Below are 21,642 nucleotides of genomic sequence, written 5' to 3'. Positions count from 1 at the left end.
GTCAGGTCTAGAAAGTAAAAAAATCCAGCCCAAGGTTTTGTTTCAACCAGTTCAGTACTTCGACTCTTTATACTCAGTCGGTTGGTTAAAACAAAATCTTGGTCTGGATTTTTATTTTTTGGACCTGACCTATCTACCACTGCCCGGAGCCTATCCAGAGGCAGACATTTCAGGTCCAGAAAGTAAAAATCCAAACCAGGATTTTGTTTCACCCAAACCAGTTGCGTACTCTGTGACTGTGACTTTGGAATTTTACTTTCTGGACCTGAAATGTCCACCTCTGAGCCGATCCATGAGCATCACTACACCCCTTTAACTGGGGGCACCTGCACCAGTATTTATGTGCTGTGCCCAGTAAAATCTCATGTTCAGCTTTCAAAAATCACATGGGTAAGTGCGGTGGGGAGTGGCCTGTGCCCCGTAGAGCTTTACATGTTTGTCTAGCAACGCCCCTGAGCCTATCCCATGCAGCACAGGGAGGTGGGGCATCCTAGCCAGCATGTCAGTCCACCACAGGACACACACAAACACAGCTCCTAACTACGTGTTTTAGGGCTTCAAGAAGAAACACCAGACACCTGAGGCTTCTGGGATTGCTACAATGCCCCCTGCTGAAAGGAACCACTGTTCACCTTTATTTAATATTACAGATTCAACGACTGCTTTAACAAAGTGCAGAGAAACATACAGGGCAATCCGCTAAGCTAAGGTGAGGCTAAGTGGATCACTCCAATACATATCCGCATATAATTATAGCAGGTATCTACAATATACTGTAATGTAGCTGAGGTTGTCACATTATGTCTACACGGAACTGTTTACACCAGTCTCATTTCACTTGCAGGTACATTCATATCTTCTCATTTATCCAAAACGACTTTAGGCTAAGGGCATATGCGCAATTTTTTTTTATCAGAAATTCTTATACACAGTATGATGACCATTAAGGTCCTGGTAATCCATCCCTTCTTCATATAATACAGGTATTGTTCATGGAACAACAATACTCTAAAAGAGGCTCAAATATTTGCTTTTGCTTCTACCTTTCACGCCTTTGTTTGTGTTTTGTAACTCTACACCCCCAGCGTTGGGTTGCAGGATGTGGGAGAGAAACCAGCCCCTTGTGGAGAGGGAGCACATCTCAGAGACAGAGCAATGCTATGACTTCTTATGTAAATAGAGGCCAACGCACTGTACACAGGTCGGAATCTTCCTGAATTCCTTTCCACAGACTTCCAGGTAAGAAAAGCCTTTCTTTCTTCCTTTCTTTCTTTAGAGGTCTGTTTCAGACAAATCCAGACTGGCCAGGTGGGGGTTTCAGCCAGTTTTTATTATACATTTTTGATCAGTCAGAAAGGAATGGAGTATGTTCTCGTCTGTGGACGACAGAAAAATTAAGCAAATGTTTGCATTATTGAATATTAATAATATTTATTTATAAAACAGATATGACTTATTTTGGGGTGAAATCTAAATTATACATTGTACGTTGTAAATGGATAGAAAAATGATCACTATTAATATAATGAATATAGAATTTGGTCCATGTGCAATTACCCACTAAATATAATTACAATTATAACAATAAATATGTAGACCTGGTGCAATGTAACATATATGGCGCAATGCAAATGTAATAAGCAATGAAAACACGGAAAGCCGTATGGTAAATAGGTGGCCAGTCCTATTGGATTTTCACAATGTTTTCTAAAAAGATAATCAACAATATTCAAAGCACATGCCCTGATTATGATTTTGTTAATGTATTTTTATCAGTCAAAGGTAATATGCATATCTTACATGTGCTCAGTTTTAATGTCAGGATACAGCCGTCCATGTGTCCCGCATGCACATATGCACTTTTATAGGCACATGATGAGGTTATCATCCTAAAGGCAGTTAGGCAATTAAACAAAGCAGTTACTTCTAAGTATTTTTTTCCCCACAGTCTTTATACATATGTCTCGCTGCAATCTTTGAGGAAGGATGTCTTATTCATTAATAATTATTCTTCATTAATAATTCCTGGTAGTGTGAAAGGTTCAACACCAAGTATCCCCTCAAGAGGACTTAAATAAATTACAGTTACACCTTAACCTGATGCTTCTTTACTTACTTATTTACTTACTGTTAATCCATTGTTAACTTTGACACTGCCCTCCTTCTGTAGTTAGTAAACAAGAGGAAAAGAAATCATGAATTATCTCTTACTAAAGCAAAGCAAGAACCTTAGATTACGATATCATTATTAGTAACGTAATCCAGTCCACACACAAAGAACTGTGGACATATAGTTTTTTATGTGCTGAAAATTGTCCTTTGCTTATGACAAGCCAGATGGAGGATTGTGCTAATTCTTCTGACTAATCTCTGGAAATCTGTACAGCCATGTTTGTCGATTTTACAAGAGAAAACATTCCAGAGTGGTTAAGAGAAGACCAGTCTAAAGGCTGCCAATGCTTTAAATAACAGGCTAATTAAAGTCTCCTCAAACTTGTTTTTTATACATTCCAATGAAAAGGAATGATGTTTTGCATGGAATAAATACTTTCCAAGTGTTTGGGGATGTCGCTATCATTTTTTCATGTTGAGAATTATGATACTACGATACTGCAATCATACAAAAGCCTAATTTATCACTATTTTTCTCTTTTTCGATTTCAAACTTCTGAAATGGATCAACTGACATTCACTTCATTCTGAAATTTCAACATGCTCTGGTGAGTTTTTGTGTGGTGACATCTTGGAATGTTTGTAGTGAAATCTCTGTATCATTAATGTTATGGTTGAATAAAATGTCTTTGTGAGCAGTATATTTTCAGTTTTTGCTTCTTTTCGATAGGAAGGCAGTTAATTTTAATACTTTGTGTTTTTGAGAATGTATGTGCTTACACTAATACGAAAATATACTACAGCATCTGCCTCAAATCAAAAGCACTTGTTTTTCAGCTATGTAGCAATTCTTTGTTTGCTTTAATAATATTCTATGAAGAAACAAAAATGTTGACTGGACTAAGAGTTACTTTTTGCTGGGTATATAGTTACATAGAAACTTATGAAAGCGTTGGGTTATTTAAATGTGTTATTCACCTTTAATGAATCTGGGATACTGATTAACTGATCTTGTCATAGTTTCACGTTATCATCTTAGACTTATGCGTATATATTGAGCGAAGACAAAGAAGCACTAAGATTGGTTCAATTTCCTGTGTACTGGTAAGTAATCCTAACACAGCCTGAAATGAATTTTGAGACTTTTTTTGTCGGGGTCAGATGAGTGAATATCACAGGAAATTGTGCTGTCCTGTTTTCATGGACAATAAACATCTACGATTATGATTAATTCAATGTTGTCGCTCGCACATTTCCCAAGAGGCTGGGTAACAATTATTTAAACCTTACAATGCTTAATCAGGTGACTTATTACTGACTATTGTTGTTGTTGATTTTATGAACTATGTTATGAATTATGTGATATTTATTTTGGAGAATAAACTGTGGTTATCTCAAACCGTTATTCATGGTCATGTTTCCGTCAAAGAGCTCTATGTATATGAATTCTTTGTTCACTCCCTAAACAGAATTTCTCTGCTGTATTTATTGAACTATTGTGTATATAAAATCAGGTATAACGGTTAGCACCATAATTAAAGGGAAAAAATGCCATCAAACCACGTATTGAATGCATATATTTATCTAAGGCGTTGATAATACACAATTCATTCAGGTATTGATTAGAATGAAGAACCTCCTAGATAAATATTTTAAATGCTTAAATGACCGATTCATGTTGTGTTTTCATTACTCTTCCACGATAACACGTTTGATCAAGAAAAAGATATTAGCAGTGGCAATACAGATAAAGAGGTGTCACAAGCGTGTGGGTGTCGCCTGACTACTGGTCACTTTAGGAAAATTATACGAGTATTTACGTAGATATCGTCTTCACCTGTAATTATGGCTCCGGCCTGCGATGCAGCTACGTAATATGTTCAGTAGTGGGAGCCATTTCATTGATCCGTCTTCATATTTTAGTCAACATCTCCGAGGTTTAGCGGCCGCCAATTGAGAACGAGTTATGTTTTTCCGGACATCTCAGATAACCAGTCATATTTCAGTTTTCGATTCTTTGCCGCCCGTGGCCAATGAAATTTCGGGAGGGTGGACCAATCCTCGTCATGGAGGGGACGGGCCTGGCTGAGCTGGCTTCCCTCCCATCCAGATTTCGGTCTGGGAATTTCAATTTGCGATTCGGGAGTTTGCCTCGGAGTATCTTCCCTGGGACCGCGTACGGAAAACAGTTCGTAACTTCTCATCTTTCTTGCGCCAGGTAAGGCGGCTGAATCTGCGGCAAGCCCCCCCCCCCATGCGGCCGTCTTAACTGTGGAAATGATTCGGTCGGTGTTTGGGTGAAGGAGCACGTGAGGTTTCGTTAAATTGGCGTTAATCTGCGCGCGTGACGGCGTTTCAGAAGTGCAGGAGACCGCTGTAACGGGGGCGCGTGATGCAGCATTTCCGTTGCAGGAAGGGGGACGTGTTTGACTTTTTCGTTATTGCGTTCTTATTAAACCTAACTAATGTTGTCCTATTTTATTCACGTCACCTACATTCAAACAGATTCCCTGATTCGTGCATCATCTGATTGATCGATCCGGAGCCGGTTATCCTTCCTAGACTCCGATGGCGTCTGCGCAGTTTTATCGTTTGACCAAAATGTAATCCGGGTAAATCTGTTTGTTACATAGCGCAGCCCTTCAGTCTGTAATCCCCAGCACAGTCTGCCCAGTTGCCTTAACTCCCCTGTTGGGCGTGTGTCCGCTCTCCGCTGTAAAATTGCGTGTTTTTTTTTTCTCCCCTGTTTTACCCTGATCTCTGTGACGTGCAGCCGCACACAGACCTCGACTCGGGATGCTGCGTTGTAACGTGCCGCTGATCGGGTTGTTTCTTTGGGTCCAGTTGGATTGTGTGCGATAATTAACGCTTCGGTCTGCTTTAGTTAAATACCCGGCGGTGCGGCTGCGGTGCCCGAATGCGGCCGGTAACGTGGCGTTCGGGCGGGGAGGAGTGCCTTTTGGAGCCGCTCGCCTCTCCGGGTCAGGGCGGCCGGCGGTCCAGCCGCTCTGTCCTCGTTTCCGTGGCCAGATGTGTGAATAGTGAGTTGGGCGGTTCTCGATCAGATGATTTTGGGTGGCAAAACGACGCCCGGATCTTCAAAGGTCGTTTATGGCTCTCTCCAGACCGCAGTTTAATACAGAAACGAGTGTTTTTCCTTTTTTTGTACCATATATATATGTATATAATATATATCTTTATATACATGACGGGGGTCACCTCGACGCCATTTTAAATGCGTTTTAAATTGCGTTACTTTAAAACTTGGATGGAAATCGGCGTTTACGTGGAAAAACGACAAACTGGAGCGGGGACTCCGGAGTCAGCGTCGGCTCCTCAGTAATACACGTGAAAACAGCCTCTTTATTTACGTGCACTTTTAATCTTACTTCCATTAGCGCAATCTGCGTTATAGCGTATGGTGACAATTGTATAATAATTTTCGTAATGATCCTAAGACATTTTGTTTTGTAGTTTCACTGAATGCAAAGCATATTGAATGCTGTAAATATTAGCGTTATCGGTGACCATGTGTGCCGCCCACAGAACAAATTAACTTGTTGGATGTGTTGTAGAGTAATCTTATTTTAAGCGATGAGCCTTATTTCGGCAGTATGTCGTCCGGATTTCGGATCAGTTTGTAGTGGCAAGGAGCTGAGACACATTTATCATGTTAACCAGAAGTATGGAAACATTCATACATATATAAATAAGGGAAACGTTAATGCCCTCTGATCGTGCCCGTTTTTGCCCGCCTGACACGTGCGGCCACGGGTAGCGCGCTTCGCCGGACGTGCGAGGGCATTTATAAACCCTGCATGGCACCGTCCGAAAACCAAATGCACTTTCCGTCAGAATAATTCAAACTGTCTTTTCTGTCGTCTCAGTTCTATGATGCATGGGTCATATATCGGGATGATTTTTCTCTTTGTCTATACAGAAAATCGCATGTGGGATCGGCTGGCTTAAGATCAAACGATGTCCCTTTTCAAAACATCAAAATGCGAGAACAAAGCTGAACTGGCTCCTTTCTGGCTATAATTAAAAACAAACAAAACAAAAAAACTCGCCCGATGCATAACTATAATTTCACCCCCCTCCCACAAAATAAACCATAATCCCCTTGTTTCATAGTGTTCTAGTACTGTAATACTGCAATAGAAAGGGGAAGATAAGACACAGAAAGAGTGCAGTGTTTTCAGTTTAAAATGCTCTGTTGTGAAACAAATGAAAGTAAATGCAAGGAAAGCATCAGCTTTTGTAGGCCAACTGAAACACATGACAGCAAGGCATGTCATAAAGTCATGCCATCAAATGCTTCCTGTGTCAATGCATGCAGGCTGCAAGCTTGGTAAACGGATATGCGTAAATTCACGATTTACCAGTACAATTAAGCTGGTATGATAAATGTTCTTCCCAAATGGCAGCCAACTGTGATAATTTGAGACTCAAATATATAACGTAAGACCCAGACTGCTGTGGTAATGGTATTCTTTCTTTCTTTATTTTTAAGTCTATCACTGTGAAAATGTGTTGCCATAGTGCTAAATGGCCTCACCAGCAGAGGTGTAAATGATCAGTAATGTTAATTTGAGAAAGTTAAGAATCTGCGTAGATTATATTAATAGGTGAGTTATTGAAACACCTCTGGGTTTTTTTTCATGTAACTAGGAGGTGCAAGATGGTACTTACTGACCACTTCATCACCAAGCACAAGTTGCAGCCATTACTCCATGCATGCGATCAGGAGATTTAATGTAGTGAGGACAGTGCTGCATAGCAGCCTGCCTATTCTAATGAAAGCGTGGTGTTGCTTGGGAATTGGCTCATATTCTATTTTTAGTATGATTCTCCATTGCGCATGACAATATCGTGTTGTGTTGAATCTTCTCATTCCTCAAAACAGAGAGCAGGTGCTGTCTCTCACATGATATAATCACCTCATGGCTGTATACTTGGCGATATTTAACTTGGCCGTAACCTTTGTGTTTTGGAGGCTATCACTGGGCCCTCTATGTGAAATTGGGTTATAATTATATGACGTGTGTGTTCTGGCTCCCTTGACATTAAAATTTCACGTGACGTGAGAAGCCCTTGAGCGAGAGCGTCATGCGTTTTGTAGTAACCATCAGAGGGATAATGCTAATGTTCCTATGCATGTACGTGTGTGTTGTATTTGCATAGCAACTGCTGTTCTTTAGCCAGTTGCCTGAATAGCTTGTTTCCTTGGAAGTCCTTGCCCTCAATTCCTGAAGCAACATGCATCAGCTAGGGAGCCGAGGACCACACGTTCTATACCTTGCCTCTGACTCAGCCTTTATGCTCCTCCATCCTCATATCTTCTGCAGTCGGTCCTTCAGGAGCTTCAAGAAGTTCTCATCCAAAGTTCAGGAGGATGTAGTGGTGTGACCGCTCTGGATTTGCAGTAGCTCTGTGGCTTTCAGTAAGGAAAGGGCAGCTAAAATTGGGGTGATGCGGCCTAATTTTTCCCTGCATGAAGGGCATCCAAAAATAACGTTCTATATTAAAAAGAAAATACTTTAAATTCCATTTACCAAACAATAGTTTGTTCTTCTGTGAAAAGGTTTTGAATATACTGCCCTAGCAACACATTTTTCCCCTTCTGATTCAACACCCACTGGAATTTCTCTTCTGAAAAGAATGACTTGCTACTTCTCATCCTTAATTGTGCTAGTTCTGTTACTGCTTTGTTCCTTGGCGCATGTTTAATTTCGGCAACTAGGATTAAGTTGACGGGGACAACAGCAGGGGCTGTCTTGTTTCTTAGATATTTTGGTCACGTCCACTTTGGTCATCTGTCGTCTTAGGTGAGAAACACCGCATCATTCGTTGCAAGGCAGCGTGATTGGTGTCTGTTCCCTTGGTTTTATATTAATCTTTTTTTACACCTAGTAGACATCAAACAAGACCAGACAGCAGTTTTGCATGGTACAAACCACAAAAGCAGTCAATCAGATGGATTTATTTTTTTGGATACTGTGTTTTGGACTGGCTGAGCAGTTGATTAGCATTCTAAAGTGGCTGGTAATCTCATTCAATGATGTTCTGTTATATTTGGCTGGCAGTCTACAGTAAATATTATTCTTAAATGGTTACGTCAACAGTAGCATTACAATAAGTAGTTTCACTCTGGCCAGTGCTAAACTTTTGTTGTATTTGCTGCAGCTGCCATCTGGTTGCTGGTAGATTTGGTATAGCTGTAAAGGTAATATGAGAGAAAATTCTAGGCATTTTCTGAAGCTGCCATTCTCTGTGCTTTGCTATTATGAGAGTAGAACTTTCTAAAGTTACCTTCCCAGTTCCTCACTGCACAGGTGAGCAGTTGAGATCAGATATGAATTCGTCAGAGTTGCTGGACGGGTTGGCCTCAGCATTTCCTGTTTGCAGCTGAGAGACTCTGACATTGTCCTGAACCCCACCCACTCTACCCCCAGGTCCTCGCTGCACTGTGTGAGGTAGGGAGAGCTTGACCGTTTGGAAGGGTTGTGGGAACATCTCTCCTCCTGAGCGTCCTGTGAAGACAGCTGGGGTCATGGAGAGTATAGTGTTGCCCATGTTGTCCAAGCCCTTGGCGTGACCCTCGACTGAGCATACCCTTCCGCTCCGAATGGAGTGTTTCCTTGGTGTTTTTTGCTCCAGCTGGTGCTGAAACGAGGCTTGATGTTAATGTAAACCATTGTATGAACATTATGAAGAATTTGCATGCTTCATCTGACCTTTGAGGTATTCATTTTAAAGATTCGATGGCTGCCCGCAAAACCAAATCTGTCACAAGCTGCCCCACATCTGACCTCGTATGGTTTCCTGTATAGTTTTAATGAATCAATGGTCCCAGATGCCCGCATGTGGAGCGAACCAGGCGCCGTCTGTATACGTGATGTGTAGTTATCTGTCCCGGATTGGCATTTGCTGGCCCCTTGAGCTGGCTCAAACCAGGTCGATTTCACCGAACCACTGCTCTGAAATGGGATAGCAGGGGGTGGGTCTGGGGGCGTGGGAGGGGAAAGTACCCCAGCACACACTGCCTCGGGCCTGGAGCACTGCCAGGCATCGTTAAAAAGAGATTAACAGTAGGCATCCAGTTTGGAAGGAAACGCTCCCAGTGTCAAGCACTGGATGAATTACTTGGATCAAAAGCTCAAAATAAGGCACATCACGCCGCCTGTGTTTTGCCTGCTGTGACATGTACATCAAGCGGACGCTTTTGTTGACATTGAAAATTACCACTTCAGTCACAAAACACTGTTGTGTTGATGTTTCTTTACAGTGTTTTTTTTTTTACACCAACCTGTTGTCTCTGGAGGGGCAACATGGTGGTGCAGTGGTTAGCACTGTTGCCTCACACCTCTGGGACCTGGGTTCAAGTCTCCGCCTGGGTTACATGTGTGTGAAGTTTGCATGTTTTTCCTGTGTCGTCCTGGGGTTTCCTCCGGGTACTCCGGTTTCCCCCCACAGTCCAAAAACATGCTGAGGCTAATTGGAGTTACTAAATTGCCCATAGGTGTGCATGTGTGAGTGAATGGTGTGTGAGTGTGCCCTGCGATCGGTTGGCCCCCTGTCCAGGGTTGTTCTCTGCCTTGTGCCCATTGCTTCCGGGATAGGCTTCGGGCCCCTCCGCGACCCAGTAGGATAAGCGGGTTGGATAATGGATGGATGTATGGATGTTGTTTCTGGCTTGTGTTTAAATTTTATCTCATCTTTTGTCACTGCATGAGCGTCTCTACATAGTGCAGTCAGTCTTCTGTGGGGCATGAGGGTGTGAGTTTTCTTGAGCTGAGAGGTTTGGGGTGGTCGGGGTTTCTGCAGGATGACCGGTAGTGATGAAAGTTGTAAAAACAAGATGTCTGCTTCTCATCTGCTCTGGGGGGGGGGCGGGGGGAATGAAAATTCCTGTGCCTCAGCCCCCTCTTCCCACCAGGAAATCATCTGAGGTGCTGGTTTCCGCCACAGCGCTGGAATGGGAACGCTGGTGGTGGGGCTTTCGTAGAGCCAGCTGAGGCTTCGTTCGCTGCCTGGCTCTTGGAGATGTCTGTCTTCCCACCCCAGAATACTAATTGGGACATCCGGCGCTCCCGGTCCACCTTGTTCCCTCAGCCAGCCCTGTACTAGTTTTTGGGTCGAAGAATCTCCTCCCACGTTCCAATTGGTCAGCTAGGCAGGTTGCGCCCCCCCTGGATCACCTCTGGATGGCTTTTGTTTCGAATTTCGTTCAGCTAGCTCTGGAAATGGATTTCCAGATGGCATCTGTGTCCTCAGGGGATGAATCATCCCGTTTTATTGCCAGAGATCTATTAAGACGCATGTGACTGCCTGCTTTGAACTGGGTGACTGGTTAGACCGGTTTAGCCTAAACCGTGATGTAAAGATTAAAGACAATGCTATCTGTATGTTTTGTTTTTTTTCTTCCTCTCTGAACAAAATGTCACACATTGACTGTGGTCCATTTCTCTGGAGACAAGGCAGTCGACTCGAATGGTCAGAGACAGTTTGAGGAGCAGAGGAGGAAAGTGTCGTGACGTAGGTGCGACCCCTGGGAAGTACCTGAGGGCGGGCAGCCACTTGGTTGTACCCCATGAGCAGCCCTCGACAGCGGACTCACACGCCCCCATGCCCTTATGTGACAATGGGCAGTTATGAGCAACAGGATTGTCCAGACTGGGAAACGGGGCTAGCTTATGGGGGGTGCACTAGGCATAGGGTGTTATGGGTTATGTATACAGATGTCTGCCTCAGCCTGAACACAGTGCACATTTGTGCATGACCACACATTTTGTTTTCTTGTTCATGATTAGCCATAACTGTCAGAAGGAGCTTTATGCTTCTCTTTCAGAAAATAAGGCGAGGTGAATGTAGCATATTCACACCGTGGAAGCTTTATCCCAAGGAACATCCCCCATACCTAAAAATGGCCTCATCCATCTCAGACTGACTGGGTGTCTGTGCTCCTCATTTGATTCCAGAGTTTTGGTTCCTTTCATGCTTTTGACTTTGACAGATATTCTTTTGCACATGGTGACGGGTGCTGTGCGTTTTGTAATCCTGTAGTCCGCGGTTTAAGGCTAAAGGACAGAATTCGCAGTGGTAGCATATTCACGTCATTGAAGGCAAAAAGAAAATCTGTGTGTGACATGTCTCAGTGGAAAAAGGGTAAGGACTCCGGTGCTCTCTAATATCCTGAAATAGGGGTGTGTGATTTGACAATATTAGATCATGAATAATTAAAATGTCTCCAAGGTCTGGCTTTATGGAGGGATCGTTGTGCATGTAGTGCACATTGTATCAGAGGCAGTTCTATGGCTCATACACGTCTAAGATTTGTCAGCCGATATCAGTTTCGACACACCGATAAGCCGGCAATAGCAAACAGTAGGTAGTGTCTTCCTCTCTCTTTCACACCCTCATCCCAACATGTAATACGCAAACATGCAAAGCATTCCCTATGTGAGACAACTTCTTAGAGGGACAAGTGGTGTTCAGCCACACGAGATTGAGCAACAACAGGTCTGTGATGCCCTTAGATGTCCAGGGCTGCATGCTCCACACTGAGTGGAGCAGCGTGTGCACACCCTTCGCCGAGAGGCGTGGGTAACCCGCTGAACCCCATGCGTGCTGGGGGTTGGGGATTGCAATTATTTCCCATGAATGAGGAATTCCCAGTAAACGCGGATCACAAGATCGCGTTAAGTCCCTGCCCTTTGTACACACCGCCTGTCACTACTACAGATTTGATGGTTTAGTGAGGTCCTCGGATCGGCCTTGCCGGGGTTGGCGACAGCCCTGGCCGAGCGCTGAGAAGACGATCGAACTTGACTATCTAGAGCAGGGGTCTCCAACTCCGGTCCTGGAGAGCTACTATCCAGTAGGTTTTCTGTCCCACTTGGCTTCTGATGAGCCACACCTGGCCCTGGTATTTACCTGAGAACAGGTGTGGCTCATCAGAAGCCGGGTATGATAGAAAACCTACTGGACGGTAGCTCTCCAGGACCGGAGTTGGAGACCCCTGATCTAGAGGAAGTAAAAGTCGTAACAAGGTTTCCGTAGGTATACCTGCAGAAGGATCATTAACGGCAGACCAGGGCCGTGCGTGCCGTGGGTTGGGCGCCCAGCCTTACCCCGCTCGGCTCCCCCGCTTCGTGTCTTCCTCCGTGAGCTCCGGTGGAGGGGATGGGGTCAGTGTCTGGTGGCGAGCCGGGGCTACGTATGTATCCCGGCTGCCCTGACGCTCCCACCCAACACCAAAATGCTGCTGCCAGACTGCTCTCGGTGGGTGCCAGCCCCGTTCCGGTGGGCCGAGGCCAGGGGGGTCGTCGCAGGTCAGGATGAAGGGACAAGAACCGTTGCAGAGGGACGGTGGTTAGTCGATTCGCCAGCTGCCGCTCCCTCCTTGGCCTCCCACCGGCCGGCCCTACCCAACCCCGCGTCGCCTGGTCCCTCGCAACCCCCCGGAAACTGCCCCGCCGCACCTTGCTGCCCTGCCCCTCAATGGACGGGTGCCACCCCGCTCAGGGGTGGGGCGGAATGAGGGGGAAAGCCGTATGGTGTGGACAGTCGTGTGTGCGGCTGACCCACCCACCTTCCCCTCATCAACCGGACCCCACCCCGAACCAGGCTGGGTACCTATTGCACGAACCACCGTATTTGGACGCCGCGAGCGTCCGGCCTAAGGAAGGCGCCCATGCGTGCCTTCCCCCACTCCCTCCACCCGAGGGGGAAGGTGAAAACGAAGGATGGAAAATCGTGGTCACGGACTCTGGTTGCCTCCGGTGAACAAAAGAAACGTACGACTCTTAGCATTGGATCACTCGGCTCATGCGTTGATGAAGAACGCAGCTAGCCGTGAGAACTAATTTGAATTGCAGGACACATTGATCCAGGGGCCACATCTGTTTGAGGGTCACGCTGCCATCCCAAACTTTCCCACGACCCGACCCGGGGTCCCCTTCCTCGGGTTTCAGGGGGTGCGTGTCTGGGGACGTCGCAGGGAACGCCCTGTCTCCCTTCGTCCCCCTAAGTGCAGACGCGTCCTGGCACGGACGGCGCATGAATGGTGTGGGTCTCGGCTCCGGGTGCGTGCGGCCCCCCTCGGTGGCGGGCTCCAGGTCCGCCGTCCCCCAGCGTGTGGTTGGCTGCAGGTTCCAGGGCTCCATCTGAGCTGCCCGCGTCCTTCCGTGCCGGGGTTCTCCGGCAGCCTGTGGCCACCCTCGGGGGGGGGGGGGGGCTGTGTCTCGTCCTGGTGTCCTGCCTCCCCACCGTGTCCCATATGCAACCTCAGCTCAGACGTGACGACCCGCTGAATTTAAGCATATTACTAATCAGAGGAAAAGAAACTAACCAGGATTCCCTCAGTAGTGAAGAGGGAAGAGCCCAGCGCCGAATCTCTGTCCGTGCTGCGGGCGAAGGAAATGTGGCATATGGAAGTCCGCCCGTTCCCGGTGTCGGGCGGGGGCCTGCGTCCTTCTGATGGAGGCTCAGCCCGTGGACGGTGTGAGGCCGGCAACGGCCCCTGTCGTGCCGGGGCGCGGTCTTCCCGGAGTCAAATTGCTTGGGAATGCAGCCTAAAGCATGTGGTAAACTCCATCTGAGGCTAAATACTGGCACGAGACCGATAGTCAAAAGGACCGTAAGAGAAACTTGAAAAGAACTTTGAAGAGAGAGTTCAAGAGGGCGTGAAATCGTTAAGAGGTAAAAGGGTGGGGTCCGCGCAGTCCGGCTGGAGGATTCAACTCGGCAGGTCGTCTGGTCAGCCCGGCCCCCGGCGGGCGCATTTCCTCCGCCGGCGGTGCGTCGCGACCAGCTCTGGGTCGGCCTGGAAGGGCTCGCGGTGTGGATGGTGGCCCACCTCACTCCCCCTCCCTCTCGAAGGAGGGGATCAGCAGGCGGATGTTACAACCCCCACCTGCCACCACCTCGCCGCTTCCTGGGGCCGAGGGAGATGACCTGTCACCGTGCACGAGTCAGAGGCTCCCTCGAAACCCCGTGGCGCAATGAAGGTGAGGGCCGGCGCATGCCGGCTGAGGTGGGATCCCGGCCCGTCCCCCGCGGCGGCTGGATACACCTGTCTTGCTCGCTGGGGAGGTGGAGCATGAGCGCGTGCGATAGTACCCGAAAGATGGTGAACTATGCCTGGGCAGGGCGAAGCCAGAGGAAAATCTGGTGGAGGTCTGCAGCAGTCCTGACGTGCAAATCGGTCGTCTGACCTGGGTATAGGGGTGAAAGACTAATCGCACCATCTAATACCTGGTTCCCTCTGAAGTTTCCCTCAGGATAGCTGGCGCTTGGAAAACTCGCTGTTTTACCTGGTAAAGCAAATGATGAGAGGTCTTGGGGCCGAAGTGATCTCAACCTGTTCTCAAACATTAAATTGGTAAGAAGCCCATCTCGCTGGCTTGAGCTCGAGCGTGGAATGTGAGCCGCCTAGTGGGCCACTTTTGGTAAGCAGAACTGGCGCTGCGGCATGAACTTAACGCTCATCAGACCCCAGAAAAGGTGTTGGTTGATATAGACAGTAGGACGGTAGCCATGGAAGTCGGAATCCGCTAAGGAGTGTGTAACAACTCACCTGTCGAATCAACTAGCCCTGAAAATGGATGGTGTTGGAGTGTCGAGCCCATACCCGCCTGTCGCCTGCGGCGACGTAGCCCCCGGGGCTCTCTCACAACAAGTAGGAGGGCCACCGCGGTGGCACAGAAGCCTAGGGCGTGGAGCCACCGCAGGTGCAGATCTTGGTGGTAGTAGCAAATATTCAAAGGAGAACTTTGAAGGCCGAAGTGAAGAAGGGTTCCATGTGAACAGCAGTTGAACATGGGTCAGTCGGTCCTCAGAGATTGGCGAAGGCTGTTCGGAAGGGAGGGGCGATGACCTTCATCACCGCCGGCCGATCAAAAGGGAATCTGGATCAGATCCCTGAACCAGGAGCATGGAGATAGCTGCCGCGAGGCGTCCAGTGCGGTAACGCAAACGAAGCCGACAGGAGCCTTGGGGAGAGTTCTATTTTCTTTGTGAAGGGCAGGGCGCCCTGGAATGGGTTCGCCCCAAGATAGGGGCCCAGGCCCTGTAAAGCGTCGCGGTTCCAGCGGTGTCCGGTGAACTCTCTCTGGCCCTTGAACATTCTCAGTTGAACTAAAACAAAACTTTTATCATTATAGTTGATGCAGCATCTCTAATGAGCATTTTGGCAGCTGTTCATCGAAAGTAGTTTGAATTTTTGGTCGTGCCTGCAGAATGACTTTCTTTTCAAGTCTTTTTCCAGAGGTTTGTTTTTCCCTTATTCTACACTTGGCTTGGAACGGGGGACTCCCCTAAGTTAGGCGACGACTCCAAAAACACAACGAGGAAATCCATCCTCTGGACTGGGAGACTTGGGCTGCTGCCGGGGGCTTTGGGTCTTCCATGCTGAAATCGCCTAAATTGACCGGCCCCCACTGAGACACAGGAAACGAGGAGAACCAGATGTTGCGCAGAATTTGAGCTAGCACAGGATCAGGACCCCCAAATGTGAACCATTTCGTCACAGGTTGTCTTTCTGTTTGCCTGTTCTGTAGTTTGATCGAGACAGCCTTTGAACTTGTGCCTTTGTTCAGGTTCTGGAGGCGTTCAATGCATTTTTTTAGGAAGCTGGACTCATCAAAGTCACACCTGGCTGGATTTCTGTGGTGATCAGCTCTCCGGTGTTTGTCAGATTGTGGCTCTGCAGGAGGAGTGTTTCTTTGCTGGGAAGATCGGGGGAAACCACAAAACAAAGATTTAAAAAAGCACATTGTTTTGGGTCATGTTCCTGTGTAACATTGCCTGAAAAGTCTGGCCAAACACTGTCTCCTGACAAGCATAGACATGAGAGCAGCTGTCTGTATTTCCTGCCGGCAGAGGCTGGATCAGTGCAGCGTGCTGTTTGTCCGGCTTCTGTTCATATTCCGTTTCCTTCTGGATATGCTGTAGTCAATGCAAAAAGTAGGGTTCAGCTTCTTCATAGACATGCGTGGTCCTGTTTGCTTTGCTCATTGGTGATTGCCTTGAATTGGAGAAAACAGGCCATGTGGAGTGTGAGTGTGTGTGTGTGTGTGTGTGTTTTGAGGTCAGAAAGGGTGACGTGCTAAGCTGAAACAGTTGATGGTCATAGTGTCTTCCTGAGGTCCATGACAGCCGTACAATGCTGCATTGTCTGGTGCTTTTTAAAGTTACATGATCTTAAAGGATTTTTTTGTCATTAAACATTATACAAACAAAACAAATGAGCTACAAGTGCACCAGTACAGTCCTCGCAGCAAATTTATCTGCAGGTACACTCTAATTCATCTGCCAATGTGAATAAGAATTTGTTGTTCTTGTCTGTTAATTCTGTTGTCATCTCTTAGCATTGTATAGACAATATAAGTTTAAAGGGGTTCTGTTTGAAGATGTATTAAGTTAAACCGCAGTGATGCTGTCTTTAAGAAGCTTGTTGACGTGCTGTTTTTCAGTTCACTCCCTGCTCCTGCTTGTGGTTTAGCAGCCCGACTGTTACTGACTTATCTTTGACTCGGTGCTCTTCTGGGAAAGCTTCACGCCAGTGACGTGTTACAGGTTTCCATGTGTTGCCCATTTGGGCCGCCAGTGTCTGTTAGCCCTGTAATACCCGCTTTTCATGAAATGCGGACCTTGCTCCCCAGGTGTCTTGCGGCGCTAAACTTTCGGTGACCTTGAAATGACTGCCTGAGATGTCCGTTCCTCCCCTTCGGCGTGGAGGTAGAATGCCTCCCCAGTTCGGGGCCCAGAATTGGATGGGGCCTGCTAGGTTGTTCTGAAGGTGGGAGGTGCGGCCCGGTCCCGTTGACAGTGATCGCGCTCAGCTCTGCCTGCTCAGAAACCACAGAAACGGAAGGTATGGGGTCAGTTTGAGTTCTGCCATGATGGATGTGATATCGTGAGAAGACGGGGCGGGGGGCGGACGACAAAGGGGATTTCTGTACAGATGCAGCACTGATATTCAGCCAGCAAAAAGAAAACGGTTAAATCGTGGAAATAGTGACGGAACGAGATCTGCTTCTCATCCCCATGCACGTGATCGCCACTCACACTTGCCGCATTGTGCAGATGCTTGGAAACCCGTTGAAGTGCCGGCAGAGTCCGACGTACAAAACACGGCGCTGCTCATTGACAGCAGTCTGCCACCGAGGCAACTTTCACATAATTAAATCAAAAGGGGGCAGTACACCAAACGTTACGCTGTTTGTCCCAGCTTTGGGATGAGTTCAGCATGCAACTTTGTACATTGAGGTAAAAGTATCTGCAATCAGATTACTTTAGTTTTTAAGCTTCTCATTATAACCAGCAATAAAAAGAACTTTATGAGCCTTTGCGGAATTCATTTTTGGTGCTAATAACCTTTTGAATTACAGAACAGATTTGGTGGTTGCAGTGTTAATTGTGTATATAAACATTCTTGTTTTGTTCTTTGTTTGTTACACAAACCTCTCTGACAGGAGCATGTGTCTGCAGGATGTAACCAGCACAGCGTTTATGATCCAGCAAAAAAAAAAGATATTCCCCATAACAGCATCCCTCCGTGTCTGAGCCACGCGTGAAACCTGGAGACCTCTGTCACTATAGCGACTGGGAAATCAGGCCGTGCACGTGATATTTGGGTTTACCTTGGCATAGGGCAAGGTCATAGGCGTCCGTGGGATGCACCGCAAGGCTGTGTTTGTTCACAGGCTTCAGGGTGGGGGGAGGCATTGACCTTTAGCTCTAAAGTTTCACCATGCAGAAGCCGAGGTGGCTTTCTGAAAGCTTTAGTCTGTGTCCTGTCCATTTAACAGTCACTTTCTGAAGCAGTCCCTGTTTGGCATCGGATATAGCGGGGGTGTTGTGTGGGGGGAGGGGAGGGGGAACCCCCCCCCCCCCCTGCTTGGAGGCCTTGGCAGTGAAATCTCTCTTGCTCGGTGTCTGGTGGGAATTCCCAAAAGTTTTGTGCTCTCTAGCCGGATGTGTACCTCGTGAATCCTACTCCACCCCGAGTGCCAGCAGGTCCTGCGGGGTTTTCCCTGAGCTTCCCTAAAATGCATCGTGTCATCTGAGTAAGTGCTGCCTGCATGCCTGTGTCATGCAGTGGGTTGGTGCTGTCGGTGTGTGCGTGCTTCTGCCTGTTTGCTCGCGCCGTTGCTTTGAGACCGTCCTCTGAGCCCTGCCTCCTCCTGGGCTGACTCTTTGTCTCTAGCATTCACCTAACCAGCCATTTCTCTTTAAAATCAGGCAATAGAACCAGACAGCTTGTTTAGACGCTCCTCTGATGAGTGGCTCTGCTCCACTAAGGGTAAGCAGCCATGCTCCTAGCTGGCTTACCATTTGGGTGGGGTCTTTCTCTCTCTCTCTCTCTTTCTCTTCTCCACTCGGTGCCACAGTGAGCGAGAGCGAGGCTGTATCTGCAGCCACCAACAGGAAGGTTACCATAGAGGACGGTGGACGGGGGACGGGGGGGGGGGCTGCGGTAGACCTTCACTTTCCCAACCTCTGCTGGGGGCTGCCGGGTGCCGACTGACCACCGGCTGGTCGCTTACCTGCCCGCTGCGTGAACTGGCATCCAGGGGTGTACTGGTCTCTAGATTAGTGTGCATGCGCAGGCATCGCTGAGCCGTGGTGGGGGGGGGGACAGAATTATGATGACTGACACTTTGTGATGAGTTAAAAGAAGCATCCAGAACTTCTGACATGCCAGCCGTATGACTTAGGAAAAGACTCTTTTTGGTTGTGTTACTTGGTTGCCCGCATGGTTGCCTCTTGTTGTCAGTTGAGCGCTGCAGAGGTGCCATCCTTACTCTCCTCCGTCTACCTGCAGTGTAGCCGAACTGTCCTAATGAATTTGTCGTGCTCTGCTTGGAGAGTTTTCCGTGCCTTCGGGGGACCACGGGTGTTGCATCCGAACCTCCCGAAATGCGCATCTGAGGGAAAGGAAGCGCGGAAGCGGCTAACCTGTCATCAGTAATTAGTATTCTGACTGAGGAGGGCGGGAGGAGGCGTTTTAGGTGGCAGCCATGGCAACCTTTTTTATAGTGGGTGTCCTGCTGCCCTCCTGGGACATGTTTACTTTTCTGAATGAGAGCACATCTGTCACGGAGCCTTCCGGGCAGATTCTCAGCCGTGGCCCACCGTGCCTTCGGCTGCGGTGCCTTTTTCTCTTACGTTTGCCAAGCTGAATACTTAGAGCCTTCTCGTTTGTTTAATCCCCCCCCCCCCCCCAATTGTAGCCACTCTGGTTGATGATTTTGTTCATCCCCGCCCAATCCCATATCCAGCAACCCAGCTTGCTAATTGCATAACTTAACTCACATCATGTTTTAATTGACAGCGAGGCCGGCTTTTGTCCTGGTTGGGAACTAATGCTGTCTTTTTTTCCCCTCTCTAAATCTTTTTTGATTGAGAAAGAGAACAATGGAATGCTCGTGTGGAAACCAATGGGAATGCCCTCCTGTCAGTCTGGCCACCATTAATGTCCCCCATCCTTTATACAGCAGCTGGAAGGTGACCCCAGACAGGTCATGGACCTTTCCAAATTGTGGGGTGTGGGGTGGGGGGGGGGGATCAGTGAGCCAGGCTGTGCTGTAGGCTGTTCCATGGGGTTATCTTCTGAATTCACAGCAGTTTTGAAATCCTGGGGAAAATAGATACAGACTACAGCTGTTCCTGTTGAGAAACTTTGTGTCCAGGATGTGGGGGCCGGACAGAGAAAAGTGTAGCTTATCCTCCTCATGTTCTGGTACCCCCCACCCCCCATCTTTGCTGGTAACCCCCTCTGCGTGTGAGCGGGGGCGGAGTCGGCGTGAGAAACTGCATCGGCCCTCTCTGCTTCTCATCAGCTGTCACAGCCGGTGGCGGCACCGAATTACACTTCACACACATCCCGAGTTGCCCGAGGAAGCTTCCCATGTGCAGGGGAGACAGAACTCTAAAGGGCTTCTCTGCTCAGGGTAAGGAAAGTCCGCAACTGCCCACTATGGTTCCCGGAGCAGCAGGAACGTTGCTGAGTGCTTAATGGTTTTTGGGGATGGTATGTTAAGTGTACAGCTGTCCCAGACATTGAGGGTGTAGAATGGTCTGGCAGCCCCCTCCTTTGATATGGGGCACTGCCGAATCCCCTCTGGCGCTCCCGTAACATGGCACACATGAGTGCACTTGCTGAGGTACAGGGCCACAAAGCGCCTTCCCTCTGGGATGGATTACCTGCACATACAGGGACAGCAGCTCCCGCTCTGCCTCTTACGGAAAAGCGGATCTGCAGAGACACTCGCTTCCCTGGTGTGGTGGGCATGCCATCAGCCCTGGGGCCCTGATTGGCTTTGACAGCTTGTGCCGTCTCTCCGGCTCCAACTGCAAGCTCTGCAGTTGGCGGATTAAGCGGCCTGCTTGCCAGCCCTCTCTGGCTGCTGGAGCCACAAAGCCGAATGGCAGTGGCTCGCTCGGCTGCGCAGTAAGGAGAGGGAGACAAAGCTTTTCAGAGGGTCAGACCTCTGTGCCGTTAGCATTAATCACGCCGGTGCTGAGAGTGATGGTGTCCCTTCATACGCAGAAGTCGTCTCTGTGTCAGTCAGCTGGTTTGCCTGTGGGGGGGGGGGGGGGCTGTATTAGGTTATGTCCTGAAACTGGATGGCCGCTTGGGTGGAATTCTGTGTGTAAGGTTCTGTGTCCCTCGCTGCCGTCCCCGGGCCGCCTCTCCCTCGCTGCCGTCCCCGGGCCGCCTCTCCCTCGCTGCCGTCCCCGGGCCGCCTCTCCCTCGCTGCCGTCCCCGGGCCGCCTCACCCTCGCTGCCGTCCCCGGGCCGCCTCTCCCTCGCTGCCGCGTCTCAGGCCCTTGTCTACACTAGCCTTGACTTCTCGTGTTCCTGTTTGACTCCCCCACCCCCGTAACCCCCCTCCCCCAAGTCTGAAAACGAATTTCCCTAAACCCAAAAATAATCATGCCTGAGAGAATCTATTTATAATTCCTTTGCTTGTAGCCTGAAATTCTGAAATCTTTGTCGGTACTGAGTTTTGTTGCCTTCCTGGAGTATGAAGCGACTGGGCTGCTTTTCACATCATACCACAGCACAGTTTGTTTGTTTCCTGCTAAATGGCACTTACTCCTGATCTGAGGCGTCTGTTCACCCCATCATCCTGCCGCTTATCTATGGTAGACGGTGGATGTTCAAGGTTCACGGTTACTTTGTCATCAGCAGCTTCATACATGTACAAAGAGTGATGAAACAACGTTTCTCCATGGCCCCGGTGCAACATATAGTAACATCACAGTAACAGGGCGTGCAAGGTGCAAACAAGTAAATAAATAGTGCAGAGATGATAAATAGTGCAGAGATGTAAACTTCATATGATTTGTGCAGTTGCACAAGGCAGTTGGCAGGATTTACCCCAACATAAGACACCGCAAAGTGCAGTAACAGAATCAAAATACAATACAAACAATAATAGACAGGACGATAAATAGACAGCATACAATTCCAATTTGTAACCGTGGAGGGACGTACAGTGAACCCCCCGCCTGTCG

At 48.1% G+C, this 21,642-nt stretch overlaps 1 protein-coding gene and 1 long non-coding RNA gene across 12 annotated transcripts in view; one reads left to right on the top strand and one right to left on the bottom strand.

Annotated features, from left to right (window-relative positions):
* Window positions 1-585: 585 nt before the first annotated feature.
* On the bottom strand, window positions 586-4,190 carry LOC111836133 (uncharacterized). Of its 2 annotated transcripts, XR_002836353.2 has the most exons (4): window positions 3,950-4,190; window positions 2,129-2,164; window positions 1,801-1,889; window positions 586-1,376 (listed from the first exon to the last, which is right to left on the bottom strand). It is a non-coding gene; the product is annotated as an uncharacterized lncRNA (long non-coding RNA). The 2 variants fall into 2 exon arrangements; XR_011984292.1 differs by lacking the exon at window positions 1,801-1,889.
* Window positions 2,547-21,642, top strand: part of epb41l2 (erythrocyte membrane protein band 4.1 like 2) — a 52,982-nt gene continuing 33,886 nt past the window's right edge. For 8 of the 10 annotated variants that reach the window (XM_072703191.1, XM_072703190.1, XM_072703187.1 and 5 more), the window contains exon 1: window positions 4,172-4,330. The gene's annotated coding sequence lies outside the window, so the exon portion shown is untranslated. Of the gene's footprint in view, window positions 2,721-4,171; window positions 4,331-20,050; window positions 20,073-21,642 lie in introns of those variants that run through there. The other 2 variants (XM_072703183.1, XM_072703184.1) reach the window with 2 other exon arrangements.

This window comes from Paramormyrops kingsleyae, chromosome 19 (genome assembly GCF_048594095.1).
Source record: "Paramormyrops kingsleyae isolate MSU_618 chromosome 19, PKINGS_0.4, whole genome shotgun sequence".
NCBI classification, from domain to species: Eukaryota; Metazoa; Chordata; class Actinopteri; order Osteoglossiformes; family Mormyridae; genus Paramormyrops; species Paramormyrops kingsleyae.
Note: the sequence above shows the minus strand (reverse complement) of the source record. Positions and strands in the feature narration are given on the sequence as shown.